The sequence below is a fragment of the Lissotriton helveticus genome, chromosome 5_1 (assembly GCF_964261635.1).
Source record: "Lissotriton helveticus chromosome 5_1, aLisHel1.1, whole genome shotgun sequence".
Lineage (NCBI taxonomy): Eukaryota > Metazoa > Chordata > Amphibia > Caudata > Salamandridae > Lissotriton > Lissotriton helveticus.
The window spans coordinates 1,805,001,695-1,805,025,942 of record NC_136065.1 but is presented as its reverse complement, the minus strand read 5'-3'; the positions used below and the strand labels follow the sequence as shown (position 1 = coordinate 1,805,025,942).

Sequence of the window (24,248 nt, the reverse complement as noted above, 5' to 3'; positions counted from 1 at the left end):
TAGCTGTTGCCGAAGTACCACCAATATAACCCTGTGACTGAAGCTGCTCTCTGCATAGCATGTACCAGGCACCCACTACTAAGGTATGCACAGGTAGGCAGTCAGTGTCTGTTTTTCAATAGCCATTCCAACTTCCCTTTTCTGCTAAATGCGCTTTTGTGAATCAAATAAAGCCAAGCTAAAGAATTTGAGGAAGCTGGTAAAGGAAAATTAATCTTATGAACATGTGAATCACTTTTAAAATGTTAAAGTTTTTCTGCATGCTTATTGGAAGAAAAAACCGCTAGATGTTTCACGTACCGGAGGCGTGTAAAACTATATTGGTACATTGCTCTTCTCAATTTTCACAAACGGCAGTGCTAACATTGCTACAGTTTAATAAGAACTAAAGGCTTAATTTGTGTAGCTTTCGTGTCTGCCACTAGGACAATTAAGTTCACTCAGTGAAGGCGCTGTAGTAACAGTGGGCTATGTAAAACTAATCTATGATTTTTTTTTTTGCTTAAAGTCCAAGAACATTGTATTGTTTGAAAGTTTATTTGTACAGCAGTCCTGTATTTTTAGTCATCGCCACTTGTATGTTGGAACGGGGAAACCCATGCTTGAATGGGAACAAAGCTAAGTGCGTACTATAACGCACAAAGGAATCTATTTCTTATATTCATTTTATTACATCGACATAACTGCCGCCTTCTACTCGCAGTGAAGTGCCTCTCAACAAGTTTCATAAGTTATCAAAATGTCACTCATAGATATGCACACCGAAAACAGAAATGTCAGTCATAACTCACTTAGCATTTTTTTTTTTATAAACACGCCCCTGGAGTATAAGGGGTAGGGGAGGTTCACTAAGACCAGAGTTAGAAAGCGCAATTCCTGATAAACCGGGTTTCACGGCCACCCTTTTTCCCAACAACCTGCTCACTTTCCACTCCATCTAAATTCTGACAATTTCTCCCTCCAAATTTACCTCTAGCGTCACAGCGAGTCTTTTATGGTCCGGAAGTATCGTCACCTCGCAGTATCTCTCATGTCCATTGGTCAGCGGCACACCGAACCGGACCATGAACCAATGGTTGCTCGTTACTGAAATAAGTTCCGGGTTAAGCTCAAACTCCGTACAGGAGAGTGGGCTTTTGTGCATGAATGAGTCGAACGATATCGTTGATCAAAAAAGTTCTATAATAATACTGTTACTCGGAGCGCAGCAGTGAGGGGGGCTCAATGTGCTGCAGCGAGTGCCGCCTGTTCACGAGTCATGCAGTGAGACCCCGACGTGTTGAAGTACGTCAGTGAGCAAGGAGCAGAAGCGCCTCCGTGAGTGAAACAGTGGGATATGAAGCCAGTCAGAGACGGGCTCAAAAGCACGAGTGAGTGCGGCCCAAGAGCTGTGGGCGTGACGCAAAGAGAGGTACGCCCTGAGCCATGCCATGAGGCCGGGAGTTATTGCACTGAGGCACCGGGTGGGGGGGGGGGGGGGAGATGCTACTTTTGAATCCGTAAGTGAGACTCGGAAATATTGTAGGACATCAGTGGGAGAACCGGAGGGTGTCACTCTGTAGTTCAGCCGGGCATGAGACTCCGCAGTGGTTCCGATGTCGGACTGCAACACTCTGGAGGCCTCACCAAGCGACAAAGAGGAACGCTGCATCTTGTCAATGTGTGGCTCCCGAGTGTGATTCAATGAGTCACATAGCTGCCAAGGTTTCAGATTACTATGTGTGACATTTTCATAATTTCAGTGTAATTATGAGTGACATTTCAACAACTATGAGTGACACTTTCTCTCGAGCAAAAATCAAAGAATGAAGACAAGGGAAACATATAAATATCGGAAATTACACTCATTAGAGCAACGAGAAACTCTAAGAAGATCTTAAACCTGCTGCAAAGCACTAGAAATGGAATGACAGTAACTGGAGACTCAGAGTGACACTTTTTCTTGAGTGGAGAAAGCAGTCATGTCCATGTAACTAGTTCAATTCACAAATTACTTTTTGTTTGCACTGTTGTGGTTTTTGAGCAGTTTTAAAACAGCTGCAACACAAAGTGTTTATCATACTGAACATTTTTGTTTGAATTACCTCATAAGCAGTGAAACGTATTTACTTTGTGATGGAATAATTGAGGTGTGGGGTGACAGTTTGAGAAGTAATTCAAAATTTGCAAACATTCGTGACAAGAATTTTCAATTCTATTAAGGACTAGGAGGCGAGGATTATGCTAGTCTCATTTCTTTATTTAGAAATGCCCAGCAGCCATGTAAAAAACCACATTACCCAGAAACACTTGGGTGACAACCATAGAGTCTGTACTATAAATAGATATGCAGACAATCCCACTTCCTCTTTCTTTGGTGAGGAGTAAATCCAGGAAACAACAAACAGTTCAAGAAAGTCAATGGAACAGCAAACCCCAGTCCAGGGAAAAGGACGGAAAAGTCCATAACCGCAACAGCTGTAGGCAGAAAACAGGATCCATCTTCAAAGAAGAAAACAGGAGCTTCCACGTTGCACTGTAGGCACATCATTTGGGATCAGAGCCTGAAAAGAGACACAAAGCCGTAATACACGTCCAGCATATACAGGAACATGTCGAAACTAGGGTGGGAAAGAAGACAAGGCAATATATACTGTAGTAACAGAATAATGCATAAACATTTGTCAATAAACACAATGTAGAAACCACGGGTGGGATAATCCTCGCCTCCTAGTCCTTAATAGAATTGAAAATTCTTGTCACAAATGTTTGCAAATTTTGAATTCTATGTCAGGACAGGAGGCTCCGATTATGCTTGTTTAAAGCTCTTCCAACACCACAGAAGCAACAGTAGCAACAGGCTTAAAGTAAAAGGTCTTAAACACAGAATCTGTTGACCAATCAGCAGCTTTCATAATGTCCCCCAAGGTGACTCCCAAGGAAAAGGCCTTAGAGGCCATGGCCCCACGAGCAGAATGAGCACCAAATACAGAAACATCAATGCCCGCCTCTCCCATAAGCCACCGTACCCAGCGAGCCAACGTAGCAGGAGTAACGGGGCGGAAGGGCTTCAGCAATGCAATCAACAATTGACCTTGCATATCAGAGCGAAGAAGCGAAGTACTCACCTCATAATCTTTAAGGCATTGGACAACACAAAGGTTGGGACGAGCCGGAAAAGATGGGTAAGAAATAATCTCAGTATTAGTTTTTGTGCGCCTGGAAAGGCGAAACGTAACCCCTTCAGGAGTGAAACTGCGTCCAGCAAGATCTAATGCGTGAACATCTGAGATTCGTTTGCAGGAAAGCAAACACAGCAACATAGTAAGCTTGGCCGAGAGCTGTTTGCGAGATAGCAAGGAATTGATCGGCCAGGCTTCCAAAAAACGTAAGACAACCAAAACGTCCCATAAAGAAACATATTTGGGACGTGGAGGAACAGCCATACGAATACCTTTAAGGATTTTAGACACCAGAGGATGTTCCCCTACAGGTTTTCCATCAATAGGAAGATGGCCCGCCGAAATCGCGGAACGGAAATTGTTGACTGTACGGTACGTCAGACCAGAAGCTGAAGACAGAGAAGCCAAAAAATTGACAATTAAAGAGACATCAGCTGATGTCGGATGAACTTGCCGTTGAGCACACCAATCACTCCAACGTTTCCATGAACCTCTGTAACGTTTGTGAGTAGCCGGGGCCCAGGCGTTGTTGAGGAGTCTGGAAGCGTCCGCAGAAAGGCCTGACACTGCCCAACGTTCCCCGAAATCCGCCATGCCAGGAGAAGGAGAGAGCCTGACTGAACCAGGGGATGCGGATTCTGAAGCGGATCTAACAGGAGATTCCGCATCCGAGGCAGAAGAAATGGCAATGCGCAAGTCATTTCCAGGAGAACAGGGAACCACGGTTGAGCCCGCCACAGAGGAGTAATCAGAATTAACTCCGCCTGAAATCGTGTCGCATAGGCCAGAACCCTGGGGATCATCATAAATGGGGGAAACGCATAGCACAGGGAGGACGGCCACGGTTGAAGGAAAGCATCCGTTGCCAGAGCCTCCGGATCCGGTCTCCAACTGAAGAACCGGGGAAGTTGGGCGTTGAGCCGGGACGCAAAGAGGTCGATCTGACAAGGGCCCCAAGCCCGTAGAAGTTGTCGAAACACCCGCGGATGGAGTCTCCAGTCGCTGAAATCCCTCAGATACCTGGAGTTCCAATCCGCTACAAGATTGCGACAACCCGGAAGGTATTCCGCAATAACTGTGATCTTGGTGTGAAGACAATAGTGCCAAAACTCCTTGGCTATCTCCGCCAACAACCTTGACCGAGTTCCTCCTAGCTTGTTGATGTACCGGACTGCTGAAACATTGTCCATCCGGAGAAGTATGCAGCAGCGGGACTGAAGAGGAGACAGACACTTGATCGCGAACGATCCCGTCAGTAGCTCCAAACAATTGATGTGGAGTGAAAGTTCCTGCGGGGACCAACGTCCCCCTGTCGAGATCGGGCCGCAGCGGGCCCCCCAGCCCCAACGGCTGGCATCCGACTCGATCACAATCTCTGGAGAAGATCCGAAAAGAGCCCTGCCGTTCCAGGCCTCCATGTGGTTCAACCACCACTGCATTTCCGACTTCGCTTCCTCCGATAGAGGAATGTGGTCGGAATAACGAAGGCCCCTCTGAAGATGTTGAATCTTCAGACGTTGCAATGCCCGGTAATGCAGCGGAGCCGGAAATATCGCTTGCAGGGAAGACGCCAAAAGACCGACAACTCGTGCTAACGATCTCAATGAAACTGTCGGATTCGAGATAACGGAATTCAATTCCCGTTTGATGTAACGAATCTTCTGACGAGGTAACAGAAGTTGGCAGGAAAGGGAATTGATCTGGAACCCCAAGAAATCTATCACCTGAGTAGGCTGTAGTACAGATTTGGGAACATTCACTAAAAACCCGAGAGACTGAAGTAGGTCGACCGTCCAATCCAGATGAGTCATTAGCTTGACAGGACAATCCGCCAGAAGGAGGATGTCGTCCAAATAGATGATCAAGCGGACTCCGCGACTGCGGAGGGACTCCACAACCGGACGCAACAGTTTCGTGAAGCACCAAGGTGCTGACGAAAGGCCGAAGGGAAGAACTTGATATTGATACCAAGTCCCCAGCCACTGAAACTGCAGAAAGCGGCAATGAGGCGGGAAAATTGGAACAGAGAGATACGCATCTTTGAGGTCCAGGCGGACCATCCAATCCCGTTCCCTCAGGAGATCCCTCAATAGATGGATGCCCTCCATCTTGAAGTGACGGTAAACCACTCCCGCATTGAACTCTTTCAGATTGAGAACTAACCTCGATCCCCCTCCCTTCTTCTCCACCAGGAAGACTGAGCTGGCAAAACCCTGAGGGTGGCGTACTGTCGGCACAATTGCCCCTTTCAATTCCAGAGACTTGAGTTCCTCTGTGATGAACTCTTGACTTCTTTGTGAGAAATAGAGGGGAAAGGGAGGATGGGATTGACGGATTGGCTGATAGAACTCTAGTTTGAAGCCCTGAACCGTCTCCAGCACCCATGCATCGCTGGTGATTGATCGCCAGTTCTCTAGAAAAAGGCGAATCCTGCCCCCCAGAACAACACTGCATGCAGGAAGAAGTCTCACCTGAAGTGGCGGAATCGTGATATCCGCCGGAAGAGCCACCGGAGCGTCCTTTTTTATATTGTCCACGGCCTTTTCTTGAAGGATAGAAGTTGGAGCGCTGGGTGTAGCCCGAAGCCTGTTGGCCTCCCCGCTGGGACTGGAACCCCCTTTGGGAGGGTTGTTGAGGACCACGGCCGGAGGAACGTCCCCCACTTCTTCCGGCCCTGTTGAAAACCGGACGAAAGGTTCGGCGCATAGATGCCTGGGCTTTATCCAGGCCACTGAAAGTATTGACGAAGTTGGTCAACTCCTTCAAGAATGGTTGCCCGAAAAGTAGACCCTGGGCAGCAGGGCCCGACTCAGATGTCGCCAGTTCTGCCAGCTTAGGGTCTAGCTTGAGCAGAATTGAGCGGCGCCTCTCGCTAGAGAGTGCGCAGTTGGCATTACCCAACTGGCAAACGGCGCGTTGAGCCCATTCAATCAGTTCATCAGGGTCAACCATCCGTTTAGTACTCTTTGCCAGAAAACCAAGATCTAACATCTTGGTGAGGGGCCCCAAGAGGTCTAAAACCTTGTCTTGGCAAGCCCGCCAAGACCTGTCAAGACCCTTCTTCGGATCTTTCGCAAATTTGCGCAAATATGTGATCATGGTGGGGTCCACCTCAGGAGTCTCAGCTAGGTGGTCAGCCAAATCGGGCCGTGGGCACTCAGAACGGAGGCGAGCACGTACCTCCTTCTCGAATGGCTGACGTATGTGTTGTTGGACGTACTCAGTCACTGCTGGGGACGGTAGCCATGCCGTGGACTGAGGATGGACAATATCCGCAGGTTCGAAAGTAAGCACTGGGGGGTGTGAAGAAGCGTCAACAAAATGTTCCTTACATTTTTTCTTCCTGGGAGGGGGAGGAGCGGGGTCCGAGGACGAAGAGGATTGTTGTTCATCACTCTCGTCAACCTCTACAATAGGATGAGGCTTGGCCGATGACAAAGACTGCGCCAACTTCCGGAAGTCTGAAGCATGCGGATTCCCAGGAGAAGAAGAAGAGGACTTCTTGGCAGCAGGGACCCAACCCTGTTGTTGGGCATACATGGTCAAGTGCCGCTTCAGAGGCGTAATAGCACGTACAAGGGCTTTATTCATGGAGTGTTGGACTCCTCGGTCTAATGCCTCCACAAGATCCTGCTCCATGGTGTCAGGAGTCTCATCATCAAATTCCCCTTCCTCCTCATAATAGTATTCACTCATGACGCACGACGTTCGTGCAAGTATGCCCACAAAATGAGGAAGGTAAAGATAAGAAATGCCAAAGGCAAATTCACAGGGGAGTGAAAAAACCCTCACAGTAAGCCAAAGGTCAATATTAACAATAATAATAAAGAGTGGGAGGAGCCTAGCTCGAGAGCGTAATGGCCGCCTTTTAGCTCGGCTCCGTTGGCCCTCCGGCCAACCTCGAATATCCTGCAATATATCCTGTGCTACGACGATACTTCACTACAGATTTTGGAATTTAACGATCCACTCTTACTCACCGTCTGGTCCGGAGGTTCCTGCGTGCTGTGGATCCGCGGTTGTGCCCTCGGTGGGATTGGGGCCTCCGGGCGCTCGAGACCGGGACCTCGCCTGTGGGACCCGACCGGCGGTGCTGAGATTGCCGGCCCCGACCGCGAGAGTGAGCCACTGGTGGAGCCGTTGTGTGTATGCCCCGGCGATCCTGAACCGGCCCCGATTTGTGGACCGTGCGGCTGGAGGGGGACGAGATGTGTTGGGGGCTGACTGTGTGAAGGGGTCCCTTCGCCTTTGTTCTGTCCGGCAGCCCTGGACCCCGCGCCTAGCACCTGCTTGTGGGGCCCGCCACGGTTCGGAGGGGGCCCCCCCCCATCGAGCGCCTGCCCGTTCTGTGCCGGTGAGGCCGTTGTTGGGAACCTCCGGAGATCTGTAAAGTCCTACATTTGGGAACTGTTTGGGGGCCCACGGTGGAGTGCGGGGCGGCGAAACTCACAAAATGGCTACCAACAACGTGGGGGGTGATCCGCTCTGCACCGACGAACCTTGCTGGCCGGATTGCGCGGAGGCCTGGGCGTGTGCTCGTGCGCCCACGCTCGGAGATGTCCTGGACGCCCTGATGTCCTTGTACGCTGACCTGGCCCCCGGTGCCTCTACCGACCCCATGCGGCCCGCCGCCATTTTGGGTCGCCGCTCTTTCCTGCACCCCTGTCGTCCTGATGCCTCCATTGCTTCGCCCCCTTCGGCTGCGCCAGGAGTTGCTGCCGCTGTTCTTCGGCCGCTTGATGGGCCGGTGGCTTTTGAACCTCCGCTTTTTCACCGCCCGGACTTCGAGGACTTGCACACGACGTGGAGATCTGCTCCTTCCCGGACAACTGGGAACTATGGTGGACCGCTGTTTGCTCCCGCTTCGATGGATTCGAGCTTTTGTCCTGGAGGGGTACCATTGCATTGTCGAACTGCGAAACTGGACTCCGGCTTGCTTTTGCTTGCCCTGTCGCTGCTGCTACAATTGACTGGCTTCATTGACTTTTTGTGTTCCATTAGTATGGTGGCTCTCCCTAATCTACATCACTGCCGTAACCCTGGTCAACATTATGATTATTCTGTGCTGGGTGGTCCGCTCCATGTTATCCTTTATTGGGTTGGTTTTGTGATTAGGAAGGGCTGGGGGTAAGCTGCACAACACTGATAGATTGCTGGTTTATCTGTCCGTTGCACTGATGCTTGTACTCTCGACATTGTGAAACGTTAAAATTCCCCCCTCCCCCCCCCCTCTGCGGGGTTTATGCTGTATGTGAAGGTGTAGTACTGATTTGATAATTATCCATTTGCTGGTCCGGGGAGGGTCGTAGCCGAGTGTGTTTTTTCATATCCTCTGGCTCCTCCCTCACCTCTTATTTTTGTTTTATATTCCCTCTCCTCCTTCTTTTTGTCTCCTTATTCTACTTTCTTTCTTTACTATATTTCGGGTTTCGGATTAGGGCGACAGGCACGCTGTTTGGAGGGTAGGCCGTAGCCTTCTGCAGGGGTGTGGGGTGGGACGGGTGGGCGGGGTCTTTCATATGTTTCTTTTTTGGTTCTATGGCCCTTTTCTGTCCCTTTATAGCGGTGCCGCTTCTGTCCTCGCTTCTCTGGCATGAGTGGGTTGGGGTCTGTTGCTATGCCACTTTTATCAGTTTCGATGCTCCGTCGAGACTGCCACACCCTTCTTCTCGCTAGCTCTCTACTTTCTTCTGTATTATTAGCCGTGGGATGCCTGGCCCGGGGTGGCGCCCATCTTGCACGATTGTGTTTCTCCTTTTATATTCCTTCTTCTTTGTTCCTTCTTCTTCCCCTTTCCCTGTTCTTGCCCTTATTGGTTTCCTCCCCTCTGTTTCCCCCCTATTTTTTCCCCCTTTCCCTCCCCCCTCCCCCTTCCCCCTCCCCCCCTTTTTTTTCCCCAGGCTCGTATGGCGAGTAGGTTTCGATCGTGCAGTTTATCCTCTCCCCTTGCCTTGGTTAGCGTGTTATCGGGTGGGGGGCATGAGATGCTGGTAGTACTTGTATGCTTATCTACTATATTTTGCGTTTGTTTTGTGCTACGATCGACTCGTGTCTTCACGTCCTCCTCCCCCCCCTCCTCTTCCCATTTTGGCGAGGGTGTATTTTTGTTTATTGGTTTTTCCTGTATTTTTATGAGTCTGCCATGAGCCTTGTCCCCTTATTATAAAATGGACCTTACTGATCCTGATGTTGGGCCGTTAATGTCGCTTGTCCTATCCTTAGCACTGTTTTAAATATGTTTGCCTGCCTGCCAGCTGGCCTTGTATCGCTTGTTTTGACTTTGATCATTTTTTGACTTGTGGCCGGCCGGATTGGTTGTGGGCCCACGCTTGTCTATCCTATTGATGCAAATAAAGGTTTTAAAAAAAAATAATAATAATAATAATAAAGAGTGGAGGGAGGGCTCACTGCCACACCAAAAAACGTCACTCTAGGCAAAGCCTATGCAAATTGTTACAACCAGAGCCTTTTGTCAGACACTGGCGTCAACAGGGTCTCTCCCGGAGGCTGTGGGCGTTAACGTCTCGAAGGACGTCGTTCTGTGAGGCTCCGGCAAAGGAAGGAAACATGGAGCGCCGGAAACAGTGAAACGCGCATGCGCGTTGACCGGCCGCCTACCAGGAAACAGGGCAGCTCGCGCTAGCAGCGCGAAGCTGTCCGGACCCCTAAAAACTCCACTCCACGAACTGCAAAGAGCACGGGCACAAAGCGCCCGACCTCAGGGTGGAGACACCTCGCACCCGACCGCGCCGCACCAAACGGAGAACGGAGACAGTAAAGCCGAGCGCGGCGAGAAAGCGCGAGCACAGCGCAATGAAAGGCACAAACCATGCGGCAAGTCAATACAAGCACAATATCAACAATAATAACAGTAAGGTAAGAAAACACTTAACTGGCTGCGGAGCAGCAAAGAAAGAGGAAGTGGGATTGTCTGCATATCTATTTATAGTACAGACTCTATGGTTGTCACCCAAGTGTTTCTGGGTAATGTGGTTTTTTACATGGCTGCTGGGCATTTCTAAATAAAGAAATGAGACTAGCATAATCGGAGCCTCCTGTCCTGACATAGAATCTGCAGTGCTTACAAATGGAAGGTGAGCGTTACAAATCCCTCTATAAAAAATAAGTTCTAAAGAGTGGGTTATTTTCCACATTGCAGAGTACGTCAGTTTAAGGCAATGAGATAAAAATACACAGCCTAAGGCGCCCATCAATTGAAAGTTTACATGACACAGCCAACTGTGACACACCTATTTGCTACAGCTAAAGCTGTGGAAGAGGGACAAACTTTTATTTTATTCTTCCCAGACACTTTATGTTTACACGACTGTGACTGAAGTTCCAGGCCTAAATTGTATGTATTTAAATCTCAGCCAATAGAGTCATATTAATTCATGCCTAATCAGCATGATTGAAAAAATAAGTGTATAGTGAACATTTCATGTCGTGGCATTATATGAACTGTTAGACAAATCTTGGATTTTGAAAGTAGTTAATAACAGGAAATGCAAGTTGGGGTCACCTGCTGCTTAAAAGGTCACAGGCTTCGGCAGCAGCATGGAAAACAAGTTAATTACTGTTCCAATCTGTCTTTAATTATTTGGTGTGTTTTACCTTTTGCATGGTAGTATAGTCTGAGTTCAGCCAAGGGGATTGTCCCATGTGCTCTGTGCGCTGCTCTTCACTCCGACACTGTGAAGCCCGGGGAGGAGTCGGCAGCATGCGCTGCACGTGTGAGCATAGGACAGTGCAGTGACTGTGGCACTGGCAGGCACTACTGTCTCTCTGAGCACTGGGGCCGCCATGGTGGACCAAGGCGCCCGTGGTCGTCGGCGGCCACGGTACTTTGCACGCTTCGGGAAACTTATCAAAATAATTTTTACAGCCATTAGGCAGAGATTGACATGAACGTTTTGATTATGATTATCGCGGCTGGACAGCTATTTAATACATATTTTTATTTTATCTTGGGCGAGTTTCATATAGACTTAATATTTCGGGGCCTCGCAGGTTACACGTTTTAATTCTGTTCTTTTCTCTGATTTACTGCAATTATACGTATTGATTTTAATTGAGACAATGCATTATTCTCTCATAATTCATTCAGCGCCCCGTTTCTGTTGTATGACATATAAATCAGGAATATGAATATTAAAGAGGACTTCGCTCGCGCACACATTCAGTCCTCTGCCTTGCAGCTTACCACCAGCCGCACAGCACTAAATGCAGCAGTCTCCTCGCAGCGCCCGATGCCTCTGATGCCGCGCGGCCATGATGATGAGACAGACAGTGCTGCAGGACGATGCTGCACTGAGTGCCCAGTCCCACCTCTGTGGTACGGCAACATCAGCCGGGTAATACTGTGCACTCAGGACAGCGCACAGTCTTCCAAGTTAACTCCAGTCTGCTGTCAAGTCTGCACACAGGTGTCAGAGGCGGCAGGGCGCTTACTAGCACCCTGGCGTGCTGGCGCTGTCAGCAGAGTGCAGTCAGTGGAAATGTGTGACAATGCATTTCAGTGCGGTGATGCGGAACACCGCACTGAAATGCGTTAGTGTCACGTCAGTTGCGTGATACTTGGCAGAACTGGAGTCAAAGAGCTGCAGCCAGTAAGCCAAGGTTACTAGGAACCAGTGACGTAGCCAGTGTGTCATGAGACCTAGAGCAAGGAAGGAAACGGGCCCTCCGGCCGCTGTTTGGACTGGGCATACAGCAAACCCCGGGATTCAAGGGGTCCCAGTGCCATTGCACCTGCAGCCCCAATGGAAGCTATGACATCATGCGAGCTGAAGCTGCAGAGATGTCCTTTTTCCAAAGTCGCAATGTATTCACTCACATGAATCACTGACTCAGAGAAAACGCATGTCATGCCTGTTTGCACGGTTCGTTCTCTAGATTAATGTTCCCCACCTGCCCCGCAGCCCTTGAAATGACTGCTGTCTTTAGCAATAAGAAAACACGTGCAGCAGGGAGGAGGCTGCAGGAGTTGCTCTGTAGACTAATAACACCATTTTACGACAAAAAATCCTGCTAAAACATATTTCAAAATTCTCATCTAGAGGCACACATCTTAAGCACGCGTTGGATTTTCCAAAGTTCATGAACCGAACCCTCAGGCAGCACAGCTATCCCTCGCTTTAGAGAGACAGTAAGTACATGGTACGGCTCAGATCTTTTCGACCTCCTTACACAGTTTTCATTCTCTGGCAGCTGAATATTCCCTCTGAAAACAAACCTTAAAAACTCAGGCTTTTGACAGCAGAGATATCCCTTCGGTTATCCACATCATCAAGGCTAAGGATTCACAGGACAGCATCATCCCCCCGGATATATTTAGCATACAGCTGAAAGATTCATAAAGCAGAGCTACCCCTCAATTTACACAGATCGTGGGGGCTCGGGCCTCCAACAGACCCCCTATGCCACAATGTATGCAGTGCTACGTGGTTGTACTGGGAACGGACAGAGCAGATTAATTTTCCATGTAAGGTGGATGACACAGACAGACAGCAGAACTACCCCTCAGGTTACTTTAATCTTAAAGGTCACGGTCAAAGTACGACCTTTTTACCTTAGAGGTGTTTCTCGAGTACCTACCTTTTTTCGCACCTGCCTGGCCTTGCTCCAAATATCACGTCCCCGGGTCCGATCAGTTCCTAGCGCGCTGCCGCCCTCTCACACAGTGTCTCAGAACCGATGCTAGGCGCCTTCTTGCTCTGTGGTATGCAGTCTCGAGGTTGACGGAGCAGGTTGTCTCGGGAAACACCACCCACGTCATTGACCTCGTGCTTTCTGATAACTTTCCGGTGACTATCCCCCTCCCCACCCCAAAAGCGGCTTAATATTAGTAAAGGGTGTAAAACACCCCGGGGCATCAGCACAAGCTACAGCAAGGCTTTTTTTTTTAAGGCGGGGGGATGATGGGTGGAGGGAGCAGACGTGCTTCTCAGGAAGGAACTCAGAACCCACACATTCCTCGCCTCCTTACTCGTCATTTTTTCTCTCTAAAATTGGCAGGTCAGGTGCTGGCATACACATGCGAAACCTGTGTAAAACTTAAAGGAAGGACTTGTTGTAAATATGGAATAAAGGGGTGAAGCTCCGGACCACCACCTCTTCCCAGGCCTTCAAAACTGAGCTCAAAGTTCTCCTCCTTCAAAGACACCTCCAAATGTAATTCACACCCTCTCTATTATCTGAAGGAAGTCCTTCCATTATAGGAATTTCTATTCTCCATGACGATGGAAGTGCCTTCCCAGTGTGTTCTTGTGGTTTGAGTGTCTGCCATTTATTGCAGTATTATCCTTCTACTTGTATTTTGGACTCTTTTGTAACATGCACACGTCACTTTTCTCTTGTAACATATTGTTTGCTACCTCTTGCCTCTTGTTTGCTTTTGATACTTGCACAAGTGCCACCATTGCTTACGTAACGTTTGTTCTTGTGTTGTGAGTGTCTGCCATTTATTGCAGTATTATACCTCTACTTGTACTTTGTACGCTTTTGTAACTTGTCACTTTTTTCTCCTGTAATGTACCGTTTGCTACCTCTTGTATTTTGTTTGCTCACAATTGTCACTATTGACTCATGTAACGAAACGTTTGCTTTTGTAATTTGTTCACTTTTAATTTTCTCCCCATGTATCATTACTGTTCCTATTGTGAAGCGCTCTGACACCTTCGGGTCAAGTCCGCGCTATATAAAAACACATTAAATAAATAAATAGAAATTGTCGTTAATGTTTCCATTCTGTTGCTAGTACTATTGATTTGTAATTCTGTAACAAAAAACCTCCCGAAAATGTAGCTATATGAAATTGACATTTGTCCTTGCTGTTTTTGTATAGGTATATTCCAACTATAAGTTCCAACTAAGGCTTCTCGGGGGGGTGGGAGGGGATGTAGACCGCTTATCGCAGAACAAGACCTACAATTATTAGTTGTATAGGCGTTGATTCTTTCCAGACTTGACTAAGATCTCATTCCTCCGAGGCACCCCTAAAGTTAAGCAACTCCGTCATTGAGGTGGAAAAAGAGTTCACAGGCTGGTTAATGATGAGTGATCAACACACTCAACTGCAGGAAGAATGTGTGATGAAAAAGTTCCTGGTTAACACAAAGGAAAGTTTCAATTCTATTAAGGACGTGGAGGCGAGGATTATGCATATCTTTATTCACTCTTTATTAATAGCAAGTTCAAAGGTAAAAGTAAAAAATAACACAGTGACAATACCACAACTCCCATGAACCACAGGGAGTAACCATGGCCACTGATAGTCCAATTCAGTAACAGTCCGATAGTCTTTATAACACATAACCTAACGTAGTCCTTCTTCTTCACTGAAAGAAGTTAAGTGCGTAGTTCTTCATTCCATCTTTGAATCTAAACCTTGGAGGATATGGGGAAAAACGTTAGAATTTCCCAAACTTAAACCATATGTCAGGTATGGTAAAACATGTCACAACGCAACAAAGCATGTAAGAGCATACCTACAGTAACAAGAACATTAGTTTATCCATTTTTAAGTATGACTACCATAGTCAAATAACATTTACATAATGTGTCACATTGTAGTTGAGTAAGATCCAGAATACTTCCCTGTTAGACACAGCATCCAGTTCATTAAGATCCAGCATATTGTAGAGTTAGTCCCCCTTTTAGGTCTCGGCGGCAGCGCAAGCCTATTCTGGGCGAATTGAAAATGGACCTTGCATTCCACAACGCTCGTGCTGTTGTGGAATCCAAGGTCCAATTTCATTGGCCTTCGGGTGCGTGCTGTTTTGAAACAGGACACGCAATAGGCCATAGGCGGTCGCGTAGCTCCGCCCATGGCCTATTGGTGTCTGTTACGCGCACCAGAGGCCGTATGTTTTGAATTATCGCGGCTTGACAGCCACGATAATTCAAAACATATGCTGGCAGTGGCGCGCGCGCACCACTAGCGGGTATTTTTTCGAAAGAGAACCATGTGCTGTGATGAGGGGTGAAGGCAAAGGCGGGGGTGTCAGGTGTGCTGCAGAAGGCCCTCTCCACAGGCACAACACGTCATTACACTTCTCAGTTGGCCTGTAGAGTGCTACGGCCATCAAAGCGCTTTGTACGCACACTGGAGGAAATCGGAGAGAAAGCGCAGCTTTAATACGAGGCACGCAGCATTACTGTTTATGCGGCCCCACATTTAAGGATCCGAGCCGCGAGGGTTTGGAAAACGCTGTGACCGGTCCGTGTTAAGGCAGACGATCCCAGACAGACACCGCCGCTCCCAGACACTGCCGCTCCCAAACCGACACCACCACTCCCAGACAGACACCGCCGCTCCCAGACACCGCTCCCAGACACTGCCGCTCCCAAACCGACACCACCAATCCCAGTCAGACACCGCCGCTCCCAGACACTGCCGCTCCCAATCAGACACCACCATTCCCAGACAGATTCCGCCGCTCCCAGATAGACACCGCCGCTCCCAGACAGACACCACTGCTCCCATACAGACACTGCTGCTCCCAGACAGACACCGCCGCTCCCAGACACCGCCACTCCCAAACAGACACCATCACTCCCAGACAGACACCGTTGCTTCCAGACAGACACCACCTCTCCCAGACACCGCCACTCCCAAACAAACACCACCGCTCCCAGACAAACACCGTCGCTCCCAGACAGACACCACCGCTCCCAAACAGACACCACCGCTCCCAAACAGACACCACCACTCCCAGACAGACACAGCTGCTCCCAGACAGACACCGATGTGCGCAGACAGACACCGCTATACCAAACAAACACCGCCACTTCCAAACAGACACCAACACTCCCAAAGAGACCCCTCTAGTTTGTCAGACACCCCTTCCCCCCACACTAACTCTGCTTGTTTCTAATTGGGAATAGGGGCCCGGTCTGTCCCACCAACAGGTCACCACAGCTGTTCCTCAACACCCCCCAACGCTCCTCCCCCAGACATGCTGTCTCTTCAATAAAAACATTTTTTCAGTACAGAGTTGATGCCCACGCACCTGTGAGATGTGGGTCTGCGGTTTGGGTCTCTGCTCCAGCGCTCTCCCCTCGTGCAGACATGAGACGCTCCGCTGTGGGGCCGCTGTGCTTGTACCACTGGACATCAGACATGAGAGGACATTGTTTATTTACACCAGACCCAGTAATGGCCGCCCCTGAGGTAATGTCTGGCGGGGGGAGGGCAGGGTTACCCTGGGGAAGACATCTCGCAGAGTGCATGTGGGGTTGTCAGGGGCCCTGCATAGCACAGTCTGTGGGACTTGCACATGTGACAGCCTAGGAGCTATGTTAAGAGTATACACATCCTATCTAAACCTAGTCAGGCCAGGATCAAACTGTTGAGGAGAGGATAGGCCGAGCTGCACCTTGACATCTCTAAAAAGCCGAACGAGAACCATGTGCTGTGATGAGGGGTGAAGGCAAAGGCGGAGGTGTCAGGTGTGCTGCAGAAGGCCCTCTCCACAGGGACAACATGTCATTACACTTCTCAGTTGGTCTGTAGAGTGCTAAGGGCATCAAAGCGCTGTGAACGCACACTGGAGGCAATCGGAGAGAAAGCACAGCTTTAATACGAGGCACGCAGCATTACTGCTTATACGGCGCCACATTTAAGAATCCGAGCCGCGAGGGTTTGGAACACGCTGTGACCGGTCCGTGTTAATCAATTACACAAGGGATCACTGGTAAATTCACCAGTGGTCGGGGAGGGGTTTGAGAGGAAGGAGACTGGAGTATATCCTCCCCACGAAACCTAATTCACAAAAAATAATCCAATTACACTCTTTTCGAGACCAGTTCTCGATTAGTGTGTTTTGTAAGGATAAACATCTATTGTGGTATGGAATATGCACCTAGCCACTTAGGGGGATGGGACCATGCTAATCATGTCCCTGCTGTGTAAGGGAAAAACAACTAGTTCTTTTTAGTGACCACTATCCATTTTGACGGTGGACTATAAAATACTGAGCCGAATTCTGGCAACCCGATTACTGCCATATATGACTACGCTGGTTCATACTGACCAGGCGGGGTTTATCCCCACGCGTAACACGGCTTCGAGCATCCGTAGATTGATGCGGATTAGGGGAGGAGAGCATCGCGGGGCGCGGTTGCCGCTAGCCCTGTCAGTTGACATAGAGAAAGCCTTCGATAGCCTGGAATGGGAGTTCTTATATAGAGTACTGGAGAAATTTGGTTTAGGGGAACACTTTGGAGCATGGTCGAAGGTATTGTACTCCTCTGCAAAAGCAAGAGTGCGGCTGGGAGATGTGATCTCGGAGCAGTGCTCGGTGCAGCGAGGAACGAGACAAGGGTGCTCGTTAGCCCTGCTATTGTTCGCTCTGGCAATAGAACCTCTGGCAGCGCGGGCTAGGTCGGGACATGTTTACCAGGGTCTGTGGTTGCAGGATATACCCCATTATATTTCACTCTATGCGGATGACCTGCTCCTGTTTTTAGATAATGCCGAGGATTCCTTGCAGAGTGCAATCTCTCTCCTCTCGCAATTTGGAGCGCTCTCGGGCCTACAGGTGAACTGGCGCAAAACATGTCTGTTCCCGTTAAGACCGTGTGCGCAGTCTCCGCAGTTGCCCAGGGTGATGACTTGAGAACCGACCTGCTTAACCTACTTGGGGGTTCGAATATACCATGCCGCCTCAGACTTGTTGGAGGGGAATGTGAGGCACTGTATCAGTGCTCTAAAGGGAAGCATGGCGTTCTGGTCTACACTCCCTCTCTCAGTGGTGGGGAGAGTGGCTCTCCTTAAAATGGTGGCCTTACCCCGATTGCTTTATTATTTCCAAACTCTGCCGATCTGGGTTCCCCCGAATGTGTTTAAAGAACTGCGCTCTATGATTGTTGGCTTCCTGTGGGGGGCTGGTAGGCGGAGGGTAGCTTTGACGACATTGATGAGGCCTAAGGCAGAGGGTGGGATGGCAGTGCCCGATTTCGAGCTTTACTATTTGGCCGCCAACTGCAGGTGCTCACGCAACACGTGGCAGCAGTATTTTGGGGTCCTGAAAGGCTGCAGGGAGTGGGGATTCCAAGGCATGTCCTTTCATACATCATAATGCAACAAAAACTTAACCTGATAGACCTGACAATGGAAGAGAAAACCCTTAGGCTCTGTTGGAATAGGAGTCGATGTACAGCATTCCCCCGACGAAGGTGTTAAGCACCGAAATGGATTGGGAGTGGTAACTGTTTGAAAACATTCGTTCTGAAGATTTAAGAATTGAATGCATCTGAGAAAATTAAACTTGCATCGCATCAATTTGCAAAGAAGAGTGCATTACAGTGTTTTTCATTTTGGGAGACATTTTTTGCAAATGCGATTGTAATTTATTGCTGTTTGTGTTTCTGCAATGTAAAGTTTGTTTCTGTTTTACGAACAGTTTGTATTTGAGAAAAGTGTATATTAAGACATAAGGCAGGGTTTAAACATTTATAACTGTAAAGTTGAATAGACACTATTGAGTGCATACCTTACAGGATTGGTGAATAGTGCATCCTCATTTTCAAGCAGTGTCTGTTTGAAATATTTTCATCAACCTATAATGGCCATGATAAGCCATCCCCAATCAAAAGTAGCACTGGAGCAAAGTTGGAACGTAGCAGGGCTGCAGTCTCAGCTTGGTGACCAGGATTGGTTTCGCCTAGTTAAGGAACAGGATGTAGTTATGTTTCAGGAGACATGGGCCACCCATGATTTGCATATTGAGGGGTTCCATTGCGTTAGTGTAGCGGCATCTCACCATAAACTGGGCCGCCCATCGGGGAGGACTTCTCATTGGGCTTAATGTAGCAGCTGGAGGGAGCCTTAAGGTCCTACCAACGAATAGTTCGAATTATCAGGTTGTACTTTACAAAAGAAGAGTTTCTTTTCATTTGGTGAATTTTTATAATAATGATTTCCAATCTGTTCCTAATAGAAATGTTATTGCGCTTTTTGATTTTATATCTAATTTAGATTGTCAGAAACACTCAGGCGACACTATCGGGATTATTTTAGGGGTTGATTTTAACGCAAAACTTAATGACATACACCATGGTGCAGAGACATCTAACAAATGTCCCTCCTTCCATAGGGGCGCAGAGTTGGCTGTGCTTTTAAAGGGACATGATTTGGTTAACGTCATGGACCAGATGGGTCCAGCATATGCCATTAACTACCAACCTCCGACATTTAGAGGTAGGGGTCACTCCTCTGCAATAGATTTAGTTTTTATTTCTTCTGTGTTCGTGGATCAGTTAATAGGGCAGAGGTCATCGCCACAGTCCATGGGGATCATAACCCCATCAAATTAGCACTGAAATCAGCACCTCGTCCTGCGTTTCCAATTGAATGCGGGGCTAAAGACCTAACGCTAACTACTGATAACTTAAGACTATTATGGAGGGGTGTTTGATTGCAATGAACTGTTTAAGCTATTAGTGAAGGATAACCTGCCCCTTATTAACTCATGTCTGTCATTTAAAACTCCGCACCTAGAGGTAGTCAATGGTTTTTCTAAACTCTGCACGATCATCAAAACCTTATTGTCGAAGCCTGTTTCTTTGAGGATGCAGGACCCTAGATGGTTTGATGACAAATAGGAACTTACGTAAGTCCCTTTCATCTAAACCTAGGTGTGCCTCAGATGTGAAATTGGCAAGGCAGAATTATAATGCAGCGGTTAGTAACAGGAAGGGAGTGCTCCTAAATGATCGTTGGGAAACCCTATCCCAGGCAGCAGCAAATAAAAAGGGTAAAATGTTTTGGTCTGCTGTAAGGGATCTCCGATCCTCAGAACAGTTACCAACCCCTATTACCTGCACCATATCCATCGATTCTTGGGGAAATAATTTTTCAAAAATTAATGCCACCCCCTCATTGGAGACGGACCAGCATGAATTTGGCCCATTTGCTGGCATTCAGATAACACTCCCCCAAGTAGAGGAAGCCATTCAGCAGAGAATTGGGAACAAGCCCCGGGCCCAGATGGGTTACCAATAGATTTAATCAAATGGAACCCGGATTTCTGGGCCCACTTCTTTTGAATGTTTTTAATAAACTAAAGCATGCCCTGCTACTCAGTACTTGGGCAAAGAGTATCATTGTCCCAATATTTAAAAAGAGGAATCGGTCACAGCCTAGCAACTAAAGGCCGATCTCATTGATTGACAATACCCTTAAAATCTTGGGCAGAGTTTTATACAATAAGATTCTGGAATGGTTGGAGGAATGCTGCATCCTAGAGCCTAGCCAGTTAGGCTTCCCCAGCAAGGTTGGCACTAACGAACAATGCCTTAACCTCAACCTTGTAATTGGGAAGTATACCATCGCTCGGAATTCCCCGGTCTACCTGGCCTTTATGGATCTGTCCTCAGCATTTGACCTTGTGAACAGGTCAAAGCTGTGGGCCATCCTACAGATAACAGATTGTTTGAAGTGAGAGAAGGGGATGGACATTCCCTGGTTATCTGGAATGTACCAAAGCCTATCCAGTTTAATGAGGGCTACATCTTCTTAAATCCCAGCGAAGCCGAAACTGTAAATAAAAGAGAACTTAGAAGTGCTCTCTACTTGTCATATAGCACAGCAAGAATTGCGGTGGAATCAAATAAATACTCTGTGTCCAGTTATATGGCGCACGAACGGCAATGCTATCCCCTACCACATTATCTCACCCTACCTATGAGTCGGAAAGGAGCCTTTTATTCCGCCTGAGGGCTGGGACGATTATATTTGCATTGTGTTTCACTTGAGGTTATCACCCAAAACTTGATTCACTACCCTGCCCATGTGACGGGGTTAGCGGTCAAACAACGCAACACTTTCTGTTCTTCTGCAAATACTACACAAAATATATTAAATGTCTTCTTCATCCTTTTTTTAATAAGAGCAGGCCTATTAGTTTGGTTTCTGCTTATTCCCTTATGCTTGCCTTGGCTGATGAAGAGCTGTTTTTTCGCCTAAGTACATTCCTGAGAATTGCAACCAGGGCACGTAAGACAATGCTTAATTAATTGAGTTTTAACTATGTAAAATGTAAATGTAAATTGATACTTGTATAGCGCACTACTCACCCGCAAGGGTCTCAAGGCGCTTGTACGAATACCGCTGTGGAACCCATCCTGGCTTTCCCTGTGAGGTGTCCACTCCTGGGCACCCCCAAGGTGGAGGCCAGGCATCCTTAGCGTTGTGGGGGCCGTTGTGGAGATTAAGCAAGCTATTGCCCAGAGTTGCAGAGTGGGACTCCATGATTGGAATAGGCACCGAGGCAAGAATTATCAGGTCCGTGGGATTTTGAGCCCAAGGCCCGCCGAGGCGGGAATTGAACCCTGGTCCGGGCCAGACCTCTGCATCAGGGTCTGCCACTCTAACCATTGAGCCACACGTCTCCAGACAGATTGTTTTAATCATTGAACAGATTGGTTTTATATACTGGTAATCTATTTAGTATTGATGATTTTAGTTTCAATTTGCCATTATTAAACTATGAAATTGTGATTATACAACTGTAATTCCTACTATTATGTATTGCTACTTTTGCTCTTTTTTAACCAGTGTCGCACTTTTATCGATACTGTGCTTATCCGAAATAAAGTTTTGTGAACTGAACTGCATGTTAAAAGCTTACTTACCACCAGTGTGGCTGCATTGTAGATTAGTTTAAAGTAGAACCTCTTGAAGGTGGAGTCCGAGGACCAATCTGCCGCATTCATGATATCCTTGAGTCTGCCCCCTACCTGGACAGGTTTGGAGGCCATAGCCCCCCTGGAAGAGTGAGCTCCGAAATCAGTGACCTCAATGCCGGCCACTGCTATGACTCACCTCACCCATCTGGCAATGATGGGAGAGGACACAGCCTCGTAAGGCTTTTTGATGGCAATCAAGAGTTGCTGTTCTCCTGGAGGGTGAACCTCCAATGTCATGTCTCCTTATGCCTTATGGCACGTAACCACACATAGTTTTGGGTTATCAGGAAAACTGAATAAGATACCGACCTGGTAGTCATCTTCATTCTCCTGGAGATGTTGAAGGTGACCCCTTAGGGAGTAAAAATTCTAGCCGGGAGATCTAGAGGCCTTACATCCGAAGCTCTTTTACACGAGATGAGAAAGAGCAACATTGCAAATTTCGCTGATATCGCCTTCCTAGAGAGGTATTGATTGTCTTGCCAGGATGTCAACAAACGTAGCACCAGGTTGACGTCCCGCATATCGGGGCTCCGGGGATCGGGACATCCTGATACCCTTGAGGAGTTTACTTACCCATGGGTGCTCACCCACCGGAACATTGTCCACTGAGATATGGCCCGCTGAGATAGCTGACCTGAAGGAGTTGATGGTACAGAATGCCAAACATTCTTGAAAGAGTTCTGCCAGGAAGTTCACGACTTCGGTAACGCTGGTGCCCACGGGATCCAGGTGTTTCTCCACACACGAACAAACCCATCGTCCCCAAGCTGATTTGTACCTCTTGGTAGTTCATGGGACCCACTCCGGCTGGATGAGGAATTCAGCTCCTTGCGAAAGTCTTATGTCCTGCCATCATTGCCTGAAATCTGTCATGCCATTAGATGAAGATGGCCCTGGAGGACCAGGGTATGGGTCCGGCCCAGGGGATCCGTAAAGATCTCTGCATGGGTTAGAATTGTGGTATCTCAGCTATTACAGTGACCATTTGCTATGGTGACTGTTGCTAGATAACTACAAATCACCTCACAACACCCTTTCACCTCTTACAGCATGCGTTCCGTGCCCGTATAGGGCCTGACTAATTCCTCAATATATTCAGACACTAAAATGAAGTACTTGCATTATTTTATTCAAATACAAAATCTCATTTCTTAAAACCTTTTTTTATATTTAAAATTCGGAAATAGATTCCGAAACAATGTAAACAGTACATATATTACACAATGCTTTTTCACAATATATAGATTTCACTAGGAATAGCCTGCTCGGAGACTATACTTGCATTTTTAAAACAAAACACATAATGCATAAAAATAAAACACATAAAAATAACAGTAACACCCCACTTAGAGAACAACGTTAATAGTTCAATTGAAATTGGAATCTGGTCCAATGGCCAAACTATGATTCAGAGGGACCAATTGTACAGATATTTTCTTGTATCTCATATAGTCCGTTGGCTTTTTTGGATTCCTTTTGACAAACAGGCGTCAACACGTTTCGGTGGTTGGAGCCAATGGGTATGGGGCCACCTTCTTCAGGACAGTTTTGTATCTGGGGCATTTCTTTCAATTGATTATTGTTCTATCCATACATGTAGAACTTGGGAGATAGAGAGAGGATCAGTTCTATACATCCCCTTATGCTGTATTATGTTATATTACAACATTTCTCATGCTACCCTCCCTTGACTTTTTGGCCCCCTCCATTTCAGGGATCATAGTCATTCACATTAATTCAGTCATAGACCTCTCTTTAGGGAAATATATATCTAATCAGGTAAAAGGGTGAGGGGCAGGGACCCAGATCTTCTATAGAGACAATTCTATTATAAACACATGCACTCATCCCCAAATAATATCAACATATAGATTATTTATTAAACACTTCATTTGCATTTTATTGTGGAACATAACAGGAATTTGAAATAGTTGCCATTCTTGACTTCATAGCATTCATTCATTCACCCTCTCTCTACACATTATACCCTTACATTACTGCCTCCTATACTGACCTTGGAAAACTCCTTGGTCATTACAAGGTTATTTAGATGCAACCTTGATATGGTCTATGCGAAGATGCTTCAAATCAGGATTCCTAATATCAGAGGGAGAGATTATATTTTGAAGATTACATATCGATTTCCTTCTCCTCTTTCCTACATAGCACGTTCTCTCCGGCTAATTTTCTTGTTTAGTAGAAGGCTTGAAGATGTATTGCTTTCTCGTTTTTTCTCTCCATGTTACGGAATGCTACACATTCGCTGAATGTTCTGTTAAAATCTACCTTAATATGTGTCTCTATATCAAAAAAGGGGAGAAGGAGAACACGATTTAAGAGGACTCTCCTAAAATGTTTTCCTATTTTCCCTCCCATCTTTCTGATTCCACT

At 47.4% G+C, this 24,248-nt stretch overlaps 1 protein-coding gene and 2 long non-coding RNA genes across 3 annotated transcripts in view; 1 reads left to right on the top strand and 2 right to left on the bottom strand.

The window, feature by feature from the left end:
• Positions 1-1,095, bottom strand: part of DCAKD (dephospho-CoA kinase domain containing) — a 299,574-nt gene extending 298,479 nt beyond the window's left edge. The window contains exon 1 of the mRNA XM_078645136.1: positions 971-1,095. The gene's annotated coding sequence lies outside the window, so the exon portion shown is untranslated. The remainder of the gene's footprint in view (positions 1-970) is intronic.
• Positions 1,096-1,278: 183 nt separating this feature from the next.
• The window catches only part of LOC144755834 (uncharacterized), a 53,825-nt gene continuing 30,855 nt past the window's right edge, over positions 1,279-24,248 (top strand). The window contains exon 1 of the long non-coding RNA XR_013594978.1: positions 1,279-1,411. This is a non-coding gene — a long non-coding RNA (uncharacterized LOC144755834). The remainder of the gene's footprint in view (positions 1,412-24,248) is intronic.
• LOC144755835 (uncharacterized) overlaps positions 14,325-24,248 on the bottom strand; it is a 108,950-nt gene continuing 99,026 nt past the window's right edge. Inside the window, exon 3 of the long non-coding RNA XR_013594979.1 lies at positions 14,325-14,549. This is a non-coding gene — a long non-coding RNA (uncharacterized LOC144755835). The remainder of the gene's footprint in view (positions 14,550-24,248) is intronic.